The sequence below is a fragment of the Pelodiscus sinensis genome, chromosome 9 (genome assembly GCF_049634645.1).
Source record: "Pelodiscus sinensis isolate JC-2024 chromosome 9, ASM4963464v1, whole genome shotgun sequence".
In the NCBI taxonomy this organism is placed as follows: Eukaryota; Metazoa; Chordata; order Testudines; family Trionychidae; genus Pelodiscus; species Pelodiscus sinensis.
Genome location: NC_134719.1, coordinates 53,991,467 through 54,007,364, shown reverse-complemented (window position 1 = coordinate 54,007,364; position 15,898 = coordinate 53,991,467). Strand labels below are relative to the sequence as shown.

The following is a 15,898-nucleotide window of genomic DNA, read 5'->3' as shown; positions in this document are numbered from 1 at the left end:
TCGAACTAGGGTGGTTAATGTAGGCAACCGAAGTTGCAAATGAAGCCCGGGATTTGAATTTCCCGGGCTTCATTTGCATCTTGCCGGGCGCCACCATTTTTAAATGTCTGCTAGTTCGGACTCCGTGCCCGCAGCTACACGTGGCACAAACTAGGTAGTTCGGATTAGGCTTCCTATTCCGAACTACCGTTACTCTGATCTGAGGAAGTGGGTCTGGCCCATGAAAGCTCATCATCTAATAAACCATCTTGTTAGTCTTTAAAGTGCTACATTGTCCTGCATTTTGCTTCAACTACCGTTACTCCAGCACCCTTGTATATGGCCCTGCCCATACTCCAGCCCTGCTCTGCCCAGACCCCTTCCCACTGCTATCCTTTTCTCTGTGCTCACCCCTTCCAGCCAAATCCTTGAATCCAATTGTAGCAAATGACATCTGGAGGGAAAAACACTCTTCTAAATTTTTTCTAAAGAAGATGCAGCATATTTTCCACTGTATGCCAGATTATAAAGACTGGACATACAGAAGGTAATTAGAAGCACTGTATTTAGAATAAAAAAATGTCAGTCACAGGTTGTGATGGGACACCGATTCCCTGCACTCAGAACTGCCTGAAGGCAGCCATGTACACAGCGCAGAGAGCCAGATACGCAGCATTCGCGGAGTGCTCCCGTGCCGTGAACCAGCTCCACCGCTCCGGGACCACAGGAACCATAAGCCGTGGCCAGTAGGAAAGGAGAGGGGGTGGGAAGGGCGAGGCAGCGCAGGGAGGACATCACAGGGAGACGAGGGAGGGGCCAAGATGGAAGGTGGACAATTCAAAAGGGGGAACACCGGGCAGGAAGAAGAGAAAGACTGTGAAGAGACAGGGTATGGGGGAAGTAGACATGGCAGGTATTGGGAAGCTGGGGAGGGAGGCTTGTGAGTGGTGGGACACTGCTGGAGGTAGGGAGAATGGGCGATATCCTGTTCAGAACCAAGGAGGAGAGGAAGTAGCCCAGGGCAGGGCATGTAATTGAAGCCTGTGGGCTGGCGTGATTCAGCGGGAAGCCCTGCCAGCCAGACAGGACCATAGCTAGTCCCTGTCCTTAGGGCCCTGGGCTGGGGTCCGTTAGTGAGGGTGGCCTGGACCCTCCTCTCCCCGCCACCAAAGGTGGGAATGTGCTACCAATCGGCCATCTTGAGCATAGCTGTATGTAGCACGACAAGAGTCAGTAGAGTGTGTCAAACAAGGTGTGAGCCGGACTTGTGGACTCACAAATCGAGACTAAAGAAAAAGGGGGTGAGAGAGACAATAAACACACCTGATAACACAGGATTTTTTAAAAAGACTTTGTAGTAAGGGCAAGTCATTAACTATTATGGAATACATGATGCAGCTCTTCTCTGCTTTACATTTGCTTCATCAGTATTTCTAAGCTGATTTCATAGTGTAAGTGTACCCTTAAGCCTTCGTAAAACAATCACTCAAGATTACTACATATTTAAACGTGGCCCCAGTCTCCTTCTAGTGGTGGCTTGTCATAAGAGTGTAACCCATCCCACCTGGATATCTGCAGTACGAGCAGCAGCCCAGGTGTGGTCAGATGCAGCCTACTGGGGTTGTGTGGCGCTGACTGCCACTGCATGTGCATTCATATGCACAGACTGCAGCACAACTCCCCAGGCTGAGAAGGCTGAGCAAGCAGTGTTCCCCAGCCCCTCGCCACCTCCATCCTGTGTGTGTGAGAAAATTAAGGTCACTCACCTGATGTTCCCTCCCCAGCCTCGGAGGATGCCTCGGACACATCCAGGCCATGGGGTACTGGCTCCAGTGTCACCGAGGTGAGGGTGCTGGCTATGTCAGGGTCCTCCTCCTCCACCTCCTCTTTTTCCTCCTCACCAGATCTAACCCCCAGGCAGGCAATGACGGGCATCTCCAGCCCTGAGTCAACCACCAGGGATGGGGAAGGGGCTGAACCACCCCCCAGGATTCGGCACAGGTCAAGATAGGAGAGGTAGAAGTGGGGTTCTGCCCCTAAGTGGGAGCTGTGCTCCTTTGCCCAGGTGTAGTTCTGTCAGAGCTCTTTAACTTTCATCTAGACCTGCTCCTGGGTCCAGATATGGCCCTTGGTGGCCAGGCTATTGGCCAGGCAGCCGTAAATGTCATTGTTGTGCCATCTAAAGTGGAGATCCTGGAGGTTTTCCTCCTCTCCCCACACCTCAATGAAGGCCAGGATCTCCTCCACAGACCAGGATGGAGCAGCCTCTTGCGGTGCCTGGCAGGTTCCTGGGAGCCATCAGAGTGCTCCCTGGGAGCAAGGAAGGGCTCTTGGGGGGCTCAAGTGTAAGCCATGGTAGCCTGCTAAGTTGCTGTGGCAGCTGCAATGTGGCTGTAGGCTGTCAGGGCCAGCTTCCCGCCACAAGCCCTTTCCCCTGTGGCTTCAGCTTTAAGGGCTGCAGGGAAGAGGCACTATAGACTCCTGATGAGTGTGGGCGGAGTGGCCAGCAGGGAACCCGTGGGATTTTCTGGAGGCCCCTTATTTCAAAATAACTCTCTGTGTCGCACCACACACACCCTATTCTGAAACAGCTGTGTAGCCACTCACATTGTTATTTCAGAATAACGGGCAATATTCCGAAGTAACGGCGCAGTGTAGATTCACCCTTGGTGTAGGAGCCTCTACAGATTGAGCTATAAAGCCAGCTGGCTCTCAACTTAGGCAGAACAGCTCGCTATTTCTTATATCTCACTGTAAGTGGTCTAAGTGCCATTACATGGGACAGTGAACCACACCCACTAGATATGTGGGTTATATTGTCATTAGCTGACACATACAGGTTCAAAAGTTCCTTTGAAATGCTATAGGTCAGTGGTTCTCAACTCATGGGCCGCTTGTGGCCTCAGCAGCACACAACTGCTGCACATGTGAAATCCTCAGGGCCACACAGTATCTAATGCATAGATGTGGCCCATACAACACAGCATATGCAGCCCATAGTGATAAATATGTTGAGAACCACTGCTACAGGTGATGTAGGAGGGAAAAGTATATTACACTTTGTCTTGTTTGCATGTTTGTAGGAGGCTTTCTGGCCAAAACCTGGAGCATTTTTACAAAGTAAGATGGCTGAAAATGTAAGCAAATAAAAATAACATTTACTAGACAAAATATTTCTGCAACAGTTTTCAAGAAACACCAAACATTTTGAATAACAGCTTTTATTGTTTTGTGTGTGTTGCTTTTCTGGTGCAGAATATTGAACAATGGCTTTGATCTTTAAATAATTGCAAATGAATCCAAACTGAGTTTGGGGATTTGCTGAAGTTTGCATAAATGATTTACATTTCAAAAGACCCTGGAGTAAACATCAGTTATGGTCCCTTAAAAAAGTATTTTAAGGGAAAGATTAACTTGAATCCTTTATTAATAATTAGCCAGTGGGCTAAATCCTAAGTGAAATTGGTTTGTGTTTAAAATAAAATATGGATTTATCATGCATTAGATTCTGTACTCGAGAATAGTTTTTAAAAAGCAAACCCCACAGCTATATATATGAAGTGTAGCATTCACATTCAAATTTATTTTTTTAAGCAAGAAAAATGTTGAATTGCACTTATGGAATTTTATTGGGCTATACAAGATTTTTATCCTCATGATAGACTAAGTGAACTGAGTAATAGAAGGTGAAAAAAGTTGACTGTCTTATTACCATAGTGCATATAAGTCCTACTCGTATACAGAATAAAAAATTGTCCCCTGGGCAAAGAGCTAAGTATAAGACAAGTAACATCTGATACAGATGGAGTACAAGGGGGAAATGGTCAGCATGGTAGACAGCTTACTTTGAACCTCTCCAGCCCTGCCATTGTCAATATTTTTCTAGTCATCATGGCAAAGAATAGTCTTAAGGAGACACTGAAGGAGTGTAATGCATAGTTTTAGGATGTTTGAGGTGCTCCTCCGAACCATGAAGGGCAGCATCGACAAAAGCACAAAGGTGTCTTAAGTCATCAGATAAGCCCCTTCAAATAAGTGAGCTTTGGAAGCTGATATCATGGGCCCACTGGAGGTGGATTAGGAATAAGCTAGGAAAGTCCTTGAAAAGGAAGCTTATCAATTTCACTGAAAGTGAATGTCATGCTTCAGAGGCTTGACTAAAGCAGTTACTTTTAACTCAGTAAACTATTCCCAAATAAACTCACACACTTTAAGGCCAGAAGGTCATGATCATTTAGTCTGACTACCTCAAAATTGCAGCCTTGGAACTTCATCTGTCCACACCTGGGATAGATACACAAACTTTGGGTGGGTTACTGAAGCCTTCAAATCATAATTTAGACTTCAAGTTACAGAGAATCCACTAGTTTCACTAGTTTAATCCTGCAAAGATTAAGGTTTTTGGAAGTCAAACCATCCTGTTTCTAGGTGGCCAGTGTTTCACTTTGATATTTAGATATTGACTGCCTTTGATGGAATGATCAAAGCACGCACAGATCTCTCACATATTACCAGGAGGAGTGTTTATATTGTCAGGAGATTATCTAATGGATGGATTCTGTGCATGTGTATGGTTATCAATGTTATCAATGTCCAAAGGTTATCAATGTTCCCATCATCACTGGTCCATTATAAAATGTTTGTCACACTGGCCAGAAGGGGTTGATGCAGGATGGAGGGAGCCTGAGCAGACCCCTGGCCAATTAGGCTGAGGCTTTTTAGTAGCCAATTGGGTAGTGGCTTGCTGGGGCATTCCTGTATATAGAGAGTTGCCCAGCAGTTAGACCCTGACCAGAGAAAATGTAGAACCTGGTTCTGAGAAGCAACTTTGGGAGAGCAGTGCTGGGCAGGCTCGGGAGGACTAGAGAGGGAGGCTACAGCCTGATACCTGCCAGGCTGCTGGCTTTGCTCCAAGGGCCAGGGGGGTACAAAAGGATCACAGGGGAAGTGGCCCAGGGAAATAGAGGCAGTAAAGAGGAATAGAGAATGGCAGGACAAGTCTGCTGCCAGAGGGTCAGACTGTGGCTGAGGTAAAGGGCTAGACTTTGGGGCTGCCGTTGGCCATGGTAGTAGGTGAAACTGAGAGCCTCTGATACCCTCCTGGGAGCAGGGCATGACCCATACAGACTGTGGCTAGCCCCTGGGAGAGAGGGGCTAGATTTGGAGGCCACAGATCTGTAATATATATATATCTATATCTATATGTATAGATATATATAGATATATATAACATTTCCTATGGGTGGAAGAAAATATATTTAGAACAAGGGATTGTTAACAAGGAGCAATACTTCAATATTTAATATGAAATCAAATAAAAAAGAAAATTAACATTACCCTTGGAGAATATGTATCATCATCCTTTCTAACAACTCAAGCTAGTAAACACACTGAAATGCATATTACCCACACATAGCTTAGCTTTAAGATGCCAAACAAATCTATGAGCCAACTAGAAATAGTCATGCTCTCCTTGCAAATGCTAATAAAATATTTACTGACACTGGAAGGGTGAGTAAAAGGCACTCACCAAAGCTTATTCAGTTTCTCTGGGGAATGATTCGGATCCTTGCTATACAAGAACAAGTGAAACAGAGACCTGTAAAAACAGATGACAGTTCTCCTGGTTTGAAACTTTCACCTTGTGTGTGTCACCAACTCAAAGAATAAAAGCTCCAGACCAAATTAACACATGGTTTTAGGGTTTGTAGACAGATGCATGTTTCAAAGAGCTTGCAAATAAGATTTCATCACAGAAAACAACTAACATCACACCTAGTACTTGCTACTTTTAACTTATAAGAGCCAGAACTCTATCACATAGCAACAATCTGGTCTTAATGCAATACAATAAACCATGTATTAATTGGCAACACGGGATTTTAAAAAATCATTAAGATCAGAGTTTTAGATATCTGCAACACTCCAAAAAATGTTAAAAGAATCTTTTTCTTTCTTACCGTAAGCCAGGGGTTCTCAAACTTTGTGATACCACGACCCCCCTCTAAGTTGCTCGTGACGCCCCGGGAGTTCGGGACCCAGAGTTTGAGAAACGTGGCCTTAAACCAATAACACCTATGTAAACTTTGTTTGACATGTAACCATGCAAATGTCCTGAAACCCCTCTTCCCCCACACGCTGCCTGCTTTCTCTTCCAACCCTCCCTCTAACCAAGCCAGACAGAGAGACTGCAGCAAGTGTGTCAGGACCCCCCAGACAAACTCCCCACTGCCAGCACTTCACTGCACAAATGCCAGAACCTACCAACTTCCTTTCCCCCACCTACCCCTGTGCAATCAGCTCCTCCCCCCCTTCAGTCCAGCTGGGGGCTGGGATAAAATCCTGCTTCTCAAATTTGCAGGCACCAGCAGTCTAACTGGGAATCAGAAAAAAGCACAAACTCACCCTTTCCCCACCTTATCCCAGGACATAGCACAAAGAAAGTGCAGGTGGCATTTAATGCTGGCAACCACACAAGTTTTCAAACACGTGTGTTACAAAGTTTCCCTTGGCCTATGGTGGGTTTTTTTTTAAATATCCATCACATTCCTTTGTTTGGAAAGTTCTTACTTCTGAAATACAAACATGGGTTCCGGGAACTGCATTTTAAAGTACAATGGCAGTTGCTAGAAAAAAGCATCATGTGGGAGAAAAAAATAAATTGTGATTCTCAAAGATAAGTTTATACTTTCTTAAAAAGAGACAACATCAGGGAAGCACTATAAGGCATTTTTACCATAAGCAGTGTTTTAGCAGAATACATACATGAAAAGGTGGAACTCAATGCCTTAATGCCATATTGAGAGAAAGAGTTTGTCTAGCCCTTTGGAAATCTAACTAAATGAATACAAATATAATCAACAATTACATAAGTAGGGAGGAACATTTATATTATAAGCACAAGCCAGCCTCTGAGATGAAGAATAAATCCCACAATAGATCTGTTCAGGATTAAGCTCTATTATAGGATTCTACAACTTCAGCATCTGAGTCTCTAACTCTGTAAAGTCGATCTGTTTCTACACAGAGTGGCTACATCTAGACTGGCATGATTTTCCGGAAATGCTTTTAACGGAAAAGTTTTCTGTTAAAAGCATTTTCGGAACAGAGCATCTAGATTGGCACAGACGCTTTTCCGCAAAAGCACTTTTTGCGGAAAAGCGTCTGTGCCAATCTAGACGCACTTTTCCACAAAAAAGCCCCGATCGCCATTTTTGCGATCGGGGCTTTTTTGCGGAAAACATATCTGGGCTGGCTACACTGGCCCTTTTGCACAAAAGATTTGTGCAAAAGGACTTTTGCCCGAATGGGAGCAGCATAGTATTTCCGCAAAAACATTGACAATCTTACATGAGATCGTCAGTGCTTTTGCGGAAATTCAAGCAGCCAGTGTAGACAGCTGGCAAGTTTTTCCAGAAAAGCGGCTGATTTTCTGGAAAAACTGGCCAGTCTAGACACAGCCAGCAGGTATAATAAAGGAGAAGGGGCAAGGGGCAAAAATGCCCCTCCAATCACCCAAATTTCAACTCTGTTTTGGGTCACTTTTAACAGTTCTCCCCCCCCCCTCCCCCTGCCTCCGCCCCAATTGCGGCCTTTGTCTTTCCTGATGGATGAATGTATATCATTGGTTGAGGTTAATTTGTTTCACTGGTCAATGTGGATTGAACTCTGGATGGTAATGTAGTTCATATGATCCTACACTTTCAATGCCATTATGGATTAAGCTCTGTGTGTGTGTGTTTTCTGTACACATAGTATTTTTGCCTGTTAATTGTCAGTCAAATGCCTCCTGAGAACCCATGTTTTAGATTTTAATAAAAATGAGTATTTCATTACTTTCATTGTATGGTATACAAATGAACACTCTAAGCTGTTAGTTTATCTCCATGTATGCCATTTACTTACGGCACATGCGAAAGGTTCCTTTCTGGATTACATAGACAGGCTTTCTCAGAGAGTGACAGAGGCCTAGGCCACTTTGGGTACACAGCAACAATATTTTGAAATAACTTAGCCCATGTCTATACAGCAGACAGTTATTTTGAAATTTGTCTCATATTCTGGTATACAGATAATGGACTTGCATGTGTTTTCCCCGTTCATGTGATTCACGAACACTTTTAACATGGCCTGAGAAAAGTGTGTCATACTTGCTAAGAAGCTCAAGTATATCAAGAAAGTTTCTATTTGTAGGGTCAATGAGATGTTGACTAGAACCAAACAAAGCCAATCCCCATTCAGAAAGAAAATAATGACATTCAATAAGTGCTCAAGGAGTTTTTTCTAGTTATCAGGTTCTGTATTTTTGTAATACGGTAGAAAGTTTTTAATTAAACTGTCAGGTAGTGCTGCTCTACTAGCTGATTTCCATGTAACATACTTATCTTTATGTGATACTGAAGTTTAATGTGCAGGTATTTGGACTTTCAACTTCCTCCAACCTCTGCTGATGCTCCAAATGGATGCATCAGACAGTACTAATGCATTTGAAGTATTATTCTTAAAAATGAAACAGGGTACACAGTACAAAGACTGCTTTTCCATGCTCCACCAGATCCAGTCTCTTCTATTGATATCTCTATTTGGAAGAGGTTTTATCAGCAGACAAGTGGGAAAAGCATGATTTTCAGCATATTTTGGTATATTACTTGGAATCTGAAAACAACTAACTCTGAGAAACAACTGCACTTAAAGAACATTGTTCTGATCAAGAAGTCCAGTATCAGGTTCTAATGCCATTGTTGTTACACTGTATCCTGTGCTAGTCGTAAGTTTTTATTCTTGCTGTGCAGTATCTCAGGGGTTCTCATTTTCTTCCTGCACAGTCTCTAAATCGAGCATAGATTATCTATTTCTACTGTTGGCATTTCTGTGTCTTGATTAATGACCTCCTCATTCTGAGGCCATGGCATTGAAATGTCATTTGTGGGTACAAAGTTTTCATCATCAGAACTAGAAGTGTCACTGTCAGTATAGTCACCGTCTAATGGCTGAGGGATCTTTTCTATGAGAAATGATGTTATTGGCTTTAAATTCTTAACTGCTGCTTCACTCTGTTGCTTTTGATGACACTTACTTACACCACTTTCAGATCTTCATTTCATTTTTATAAAGGGGTTCTTTTAAAACACAGTAACACACAATAAATTAATTCACTAAAGGCTATTGGTTATACAAAATGTTAATTGTATATAGTTTGCAATGAATATTATAAAACTAGCCAATTAGCCCATCATAAAACGGGATTTTCAGGTCTCTCCTCCATGTCGGTCTTCTCTCCTGAGCCTCCAGTCTCTCGCTCCATCTCTCTCTCTCCTCCTCCTCCTATTGCCTCCCCCCCCTCTCAGCTCTCCTCCGCCTCCTGCCTCTCTCTCTCTTTCTCTTCTCCTCCCCCTCCTGCTTCTCACTCTCTCTTTCTCTTCTCCTCTCCCTCCTGCCTCTCACTCGGGGGACTGCGGAGCCCAAACGGTTGCTTGCTCCATTTGCTCCCCCACGGCAGCCCAGCTGAATGGTGCAGAAGTCAGCCGACCACCATGACGGGAGGCAACAGCGCCTCCCAGAGGGAACAGCCAGCATTTCAGCGTTACAGAATCACAGACATTGGGTTACTATATATATGATAACACTGGGGGGTGGGGGGAAGTATTTACTACAGCCCTTATGCCTTATTTCAAAGTCTTGAAATTTTATCTGCTTAACGTGTTCCCATGATTAAATTCCTCTAATAACTGGTGTGTTATTATAAATATGAGAATGGGGATATTGCCAGATTAGATGTAAAGTTTATTAAACAACTAGAACTATGTTTATTATCACAAAAATGTCTTTAAAGGGGAATCTAGAACTGAATGAAGAGGTAGCTTACAACTGAGCATGATATGGTTATTCTATATGATGACATAAGAAAAAACAGGAATACGAAAATCTCCTATGCAGCAATAAACCTCTAATTTAAAGGTAAAACTCACCCTCCAACCAAGCAAAATTACTTTACAGTAATACTGTAGAATTAATTACGAGTTTCAAAACCTCTAAACTATGCAAAGACTGTAAACAGCATTTCATAATGTAGAATCACTAATCACAGAAGCTACTCCAATCTCCAGTCATGCAGATGAAAACATGGATGTGACCAAAAAATTGGTGAAAGCCCAAGGTCCTAAAATGGTTTAAATCAATTTTTTGCTGGTTTGTTGTCTCTCATAACTGCCAGTGTCTAATAAATGGAAATTATTTGGTAGAAAAATGTCAAAATTTGAGTCCCCTTTGTCTCCTGAGTCCTGGGCCAAATGGCCTTCCTGCCCCTCCTCCCCTACAAATGGGACCTGCATATAGAAAGTGGGTTTCAAAGGCAATCTGATAGTAAAACAGAGTAAACTGAAATATATTAAGAAACTAAACAGTCCCTTCCTTTAAGGGAAAATATTTTTTTATTAATTAAAGTTGACTTGTTTTATGTGAGAGAAGTTGCTTGGACTAATGTAAAATACAGTTAAGAAGCTTGAAAGAAACAAAACTTTCCTCATTTCATGTTCATTATTCATGGCGCTAATAAAAATCTGCAAAACTATAGGAACTTAAATCATCTGAAATAACACGGTGAACACTGCTAATTCTGAAATATGGCAAGTTTTCTACTAATTTGAAAACAGTACAATATATGCACTCAGATATAATTAGCAAGTGAGGATGCTTTGATACATATAATAAGAGAAATCCTGTGCTATAGTACATTATATAATATTTTGAATATTTTTATCATTGTATATCATAGGAGATGCATTGCTTGCATTCAATATCTAGAGTTCTTGAGTTTATTCAGCTAGTAATTAGGGGAAGTATAATAGAGACCATCCTGATTTAGAATACAAGTATCTTTTTAAAAATGTAGGCTGAACCTCTAAAATCTGGGACTCTGTTCCAGCAATATCCACGGTCAGGCAGGACCACGAATATTATTGGACCAGAAGGCCCTGGCTGTCCAGGTTAAAAGCACAGCCTGAGTTGGGTTGGTGGTAGGGAGCCCAACCTCAGCGGGACGGAGAGCACATCCCTGGCAAGGTCTGGTGGCAAGGAGAGAAGCCCAGTCAGGGACTAAGCCCCAGCCAGGGGCCAGGAGCATTGACCCAGCGGAGAGTGGGATGGTGTGGAGGGCAGCCCTGGTCGGGGCTTGGATGGTGGGGAGTGCAGGCCCATATCCAGGGCTGGCACGGTGGGGGATGCAGCCCCAGCCAGGCCTGGTGTGGTGAGGGGCTGGAGGCAGCGGCAGGTAGCAAGGACTGCAGACCCAGCCAGGAGCAGAACCTACAACCAGGTAGGGAGCCTTGATCTTCCTGTGTCCAGCAATCTCCATTGTTCAGGACCACTCAGGTCCTGAGGGTGCCTGTAGTAGTTCAAGTCATCAAGAGGCCACACTGACTCATGGTATTACCCAAGTCTAGAGCCTCCAGGGCCTGACTGTCAGCCAATTAAGGGTTCTAGTAACCCGCCTGGTTCAGGGATGGGTGGTAACCAACAATTAACCTGTAATCTAGAGGTCTCTCCCCCGCGGGGGGGGGGGGGGGAGGGTCAGGCCCTGAATCAGGGCCGGGCAACAAGTTAACAGTTAAACAGTGATCTGGTGGGTTGCACAACAGTTCTTGAACCCCTACCCTGGGTCAGGGCAAAGCAATGAACAATGAGTCAAGCAATAGGAAAGTCCAATGGCGCAGGCCTGTTTTCAGGCAGTGCCAGGGGTTGGATCTCCTTGCTAGTGGAGAGCTGACAAGTGCAGGGGTTTGCCCCACAGGGGGAATCTGTTACCCAGGGAAACGGGTGGCGGGGGGGAGGGATGCAGGCTCTCCCTATACCACGGCGTTCCAGCCCAGGGCCCTAGTAGTGGCAGCGTGGCAGCTACTGTATCAGCAAGGCTCCCCTGTAACGTGTTGTCCAGGTTAGTGGGTCAGCGGGGCTCCGAGCCACAGCGCGCTGCCCAACCAACTTCCATATCCTCATCCACCCCAAGGTCAGCTATCCCTGGGTCACTTCCCTGTTCCCCCTGGGGGCCTGCCTGGCTTGGAGGTCGTTCCTTGGTGTCGGCTAAGGATGGCGGTGGTGGCAGGGTGTCCATCGCCTCAGGATCTGCGTTGGTTAAAGGTCCAGGTGGTACGTCCCACTTGGCTGAGCCCTGGAAATGCTTGGGGGGCGGGGGGAGGGGTCTGGGTTGACTGGTGGGTCCAAGTGGTGGCTCCTGCCAGCGTGTCTCGGGATCCAGCTCCAGCTGCAGTCAGCATGGTCTAGGACTCAGCTCAGGGCCTGGTAATGGCCCAGGTGACCCAACTTAGTCGTCCACCGGAGAGCAGCGTAGCAAGGCCCTCCAACACTGGGGCTGTGGGAGAGCCTCTGCCCTGCTCGGTGGCTGAGCCCTAACTGAGCTGGGAGCTGCCCTTCTTATACTCCCAGTCCTGGCTTCCAGTTTCCTGTGGGCGGGGCTGGGTGACCCCACCACATGGTTTTAAGGGGGGTTTCCTCCCCTGAGTCAGTGGAAGGCCATGCTGACTCACTACAGTGCCAGACAAGGGAAGTCTGATCTGTGGTTTTATTCTTTCTGACTATCATGTTACAGGGAAGAAGACACACATTCCTCATGGACAAGTAATTCATAGCTATCTACTGTAGGCATCTTTTGCGTCTTCTTTGAATCATGTGGTCGGGCTCCTGGTAGTCTCAGGATACTGGTTTAATTGAACCACTGGTCATATCTAGTATGGCAGTTCCTACATTAAGATTTTCAGGGAAGGTAAAACACGTGCAGTTAAATTAGTATTGTATGGAACTGTGAGCTCTGTTGTCATGGAAAAATATTCTCTGGGAATAGAACAATCTCATTTGGTGCTGTGTTTTTTTTTTATCCTGATGAATAATCATATTTTCTAGAAATATTTTTTTCATTCATCACCACATGACATTCAGGCTTATTTACAATGTAAGACAAAGCAAAGGCAACGATCACTTGTTTTGCTAAACAGAGCTATGTATGGAGGAGAAAACATTCCTCTTCAAAAAAAAAAGGTGATCTTAAAATAAATCACAAGTTATAGGGGCTCCACAGAAACTAACTTTTTGCACTGATTTCTTTCTCTCTGATAAATGTAAACCAGACAGTTATGCAAAATCAAATCCTGATGCAAGGCACACATGCAGCGTATTTCAGAAACAGAGAATCCAAGCTGTGAAAATCTCTTATTTAAAAAAGAGAAAAGTTATGGATAGAAATGGGCTCATAATGTTATATGGCCAGTACTGAATTTTGCTGTGGTTCTATGGCAGGGATAAGCAATCTTTCAGAACTGGCATGCCGAGATTTAACTTATTCACTTCTATTTGTGGGTCAGCATGCCAGTGATACTTTTTAAAGCCCTGGTGAGAGGCTATTTCAAAATAGCAGCATTGGAGCGTCTACACACACCTTATTTCAAAATAGCTATTATGGAATAGGCATTATTCTTTGTAGAATAATGTTTACAGATTTCAGAATAAACTGCCCATTATTTCGAAATAACAGAATTGCTGTGTAGATGCTCACATTGTTATTTCGAAATAACACTATTTATCTCGAAATAACAGTGCAGTGTAGATGCACCCTAATAGTCCTACTTACAGCAGCGTCATTAAGAAATAAATTAAAATGCATATTATACTGTTTAGTGCAGTGTTTCTTAAACAGTCGGAGGTGTGCCACGGAGAACAGCAGAATTCAAAATGGCCACCCTTAAAGGAGCAGGCAACCTTTTTTTTTATCAATAACTTCCCCGACCCCTTTGCCCCCCCCCAACATTTTTGTTGCTCAACAAAAAATCCTTGGTGTTCCTCATAAAAAAATTATTGTTTGGTATTCCTTGGTCTTAAAAAGTTTAAGAAACACTTGTTTAGTGTGATCCTTGGCCTTTGTTTCTCCTTGCTGAGTTCTCCAATCTTGGGCTCCTAGTTTGATACTTTAAGTAGCACAAAAGCCTCTGAGTCTGGGTTTGGCAACCTACAGCATGCCAGAGTGTCGGCCTGTCCCCATCTCCAACCCACCTGCCCCCAGCAGAAACCCACCAACCTGTAGTTTCAACCCCCTGGCAGCAACCCACCCAGCTACAGCTTCAACATGCCACAGCAGCAACCCGTCCACCAGCTGACTGTTGTAGGCCTGAAATGGTGGTGGCTGCCGCCCCACAATGCTGCCTTAGCCCCAGCAACAACCAGCCCCCAACATGGCCCTGGCCACCAGAGTGGCTGCCTGAGCAGTCACTCCCGCAACGTGACCCTAGGTCATCGCCTTCGCTGTCTCCATCACTGTTGCTATCCCCATCTCTGTTAGCAGGAGCACCTAAAACATTCGCCTTCCAGGAACGGTGTGATGGGACAGCCTCGCCCCGCACTCAAGACCAGGGAAACCACCTGGTGCCGGGGGCGGAGAAAGCCCCACCCCCACAGCCCTACTGGGCATGCTCCGAGGGGAGCAGAGGGATAAGAGGCTGCTGGCCTGCTCAGAAAGGTCAGACTGCGACCCGAGCTGGAGCTAGCAACCACCAGCCGGAGAAGGAGTCGCCAAGGGAGCTGCTGCCGGGCCTCTGCCGGGCTCGGCCCCAACGTCGGAGCCGCTGACCGACCCCCCCGTGACCCGAGCTCCGGACCGGACTCTGCCAACTCTGCGGCTGCCAGGGGAAGTGCCGCTACAGCCAGGCGACCGACGCCGACAGGTGGGGCTGCGGCAGGCCGAGAGCAGGGGTAGGAAGCGACCCAGGGCAGGGAGCTGCAGAAGCCCCTGAGGGCTCGGGGCGTTGCGGGGAGGAGCCCCCGCCGAGCCAGTGGTGGGAACCGCCCACCACTACTAGGGCCCTGGGTCGGGGCCCGGTGGAGAGGGAGGGCCCGGCCCCCCTACCCCTGCTGCCTGAGACCCTGGCAAGTAGGGACCGGGGTAACAGACACTGAACTGTGGACTAGGCTTCTAGGCCTGTAAACTGTGGACTAGGCCGGGAGGCCGTATTTTCCCTAGCACAGGGGCACTGAACTGTGGACTAGGCCGGGAGGCCGTATTTTCCCTAGCACAGGGGCACTGAACTGTGGACTAGGCCGGGAGGCCGTATTTTCCCTAGCACAGGGGCACTGAACTGTGGACTAGGCCGGGAGGCTGTATTTCCTCTAAAAGGGGGCATCACACTTTGGGCTGAAGCCCCAGTTGATTGGATGATGCCTCGGAGGTGTACCGGTAGTTCGGAATAGGAAGCCTAGTCCCAACTACCTAGTTCGAGCCCCGTGTAGCCACGCTGCACGGGGTTCGAATCAGCGGGGTTTTAAAAATGGCGGCTCCCCGCTTATGCAAATGAAGCCCGGGAAATTCAAATCCCGGGCTTCATTTGCAAGTGCGGTATGCCTACATTACCCCGCTAGTTTGAACTAGCGGGGTAGTGTAGACATACCCGAACTGAGGAGCCTAGGCCGTGCATTCACAGGCCTGGCCCATAGGGATACTGCTGTCAAAATCTCCAATCAAAAGCACTGGGATGCACCTTGAACTGAGTGGAACATCCACAGGGACACTCATCTCAAAGAACATCAGTTACTGAACAGGTGAGCCTCTTCATTTTCTTTGGTATTTACAATGTGTCTATCTGCAAAAATGTTTGGGGTTTTCACTGCAAAGTTCAGACTAATTAGGAAAGGGTTTAGAAATTTATAAACTAATCCAACCTGGGAAATCAGAAATCCGTGTGCTTCTTTTGAAAAGCCTGAGCCTTTATTAGTTTCCTCTTATTTAAAGTCTGCATTTCTCTAAGGCTAGGTTAGGGATTAGATTTGTATTTTTCTCAAGTTACACTTCCATAAGCAATTACTTCTCAGTTTGGCTAGATTAATAAAAAAACACACACACAAAGAAACCAAACAAACATTG

The 15,898-nt window shown here is 45.6% G+C and overlaps 1 long non-coding RNA gene across 1 annotated transcript in view; it reads right to left on the bottom strand.

The window, feature by feature from the left end:
* LOC142830612 (uncharacterized) overlaps window positions 1-15,898 on the bottom strand; it is a 57,286-nt gene that overhangs the window by 38,990 nt on the left and 2,398 nt on the right. The gene's annotated exons all lie outside the window — the stretch shown is intronic.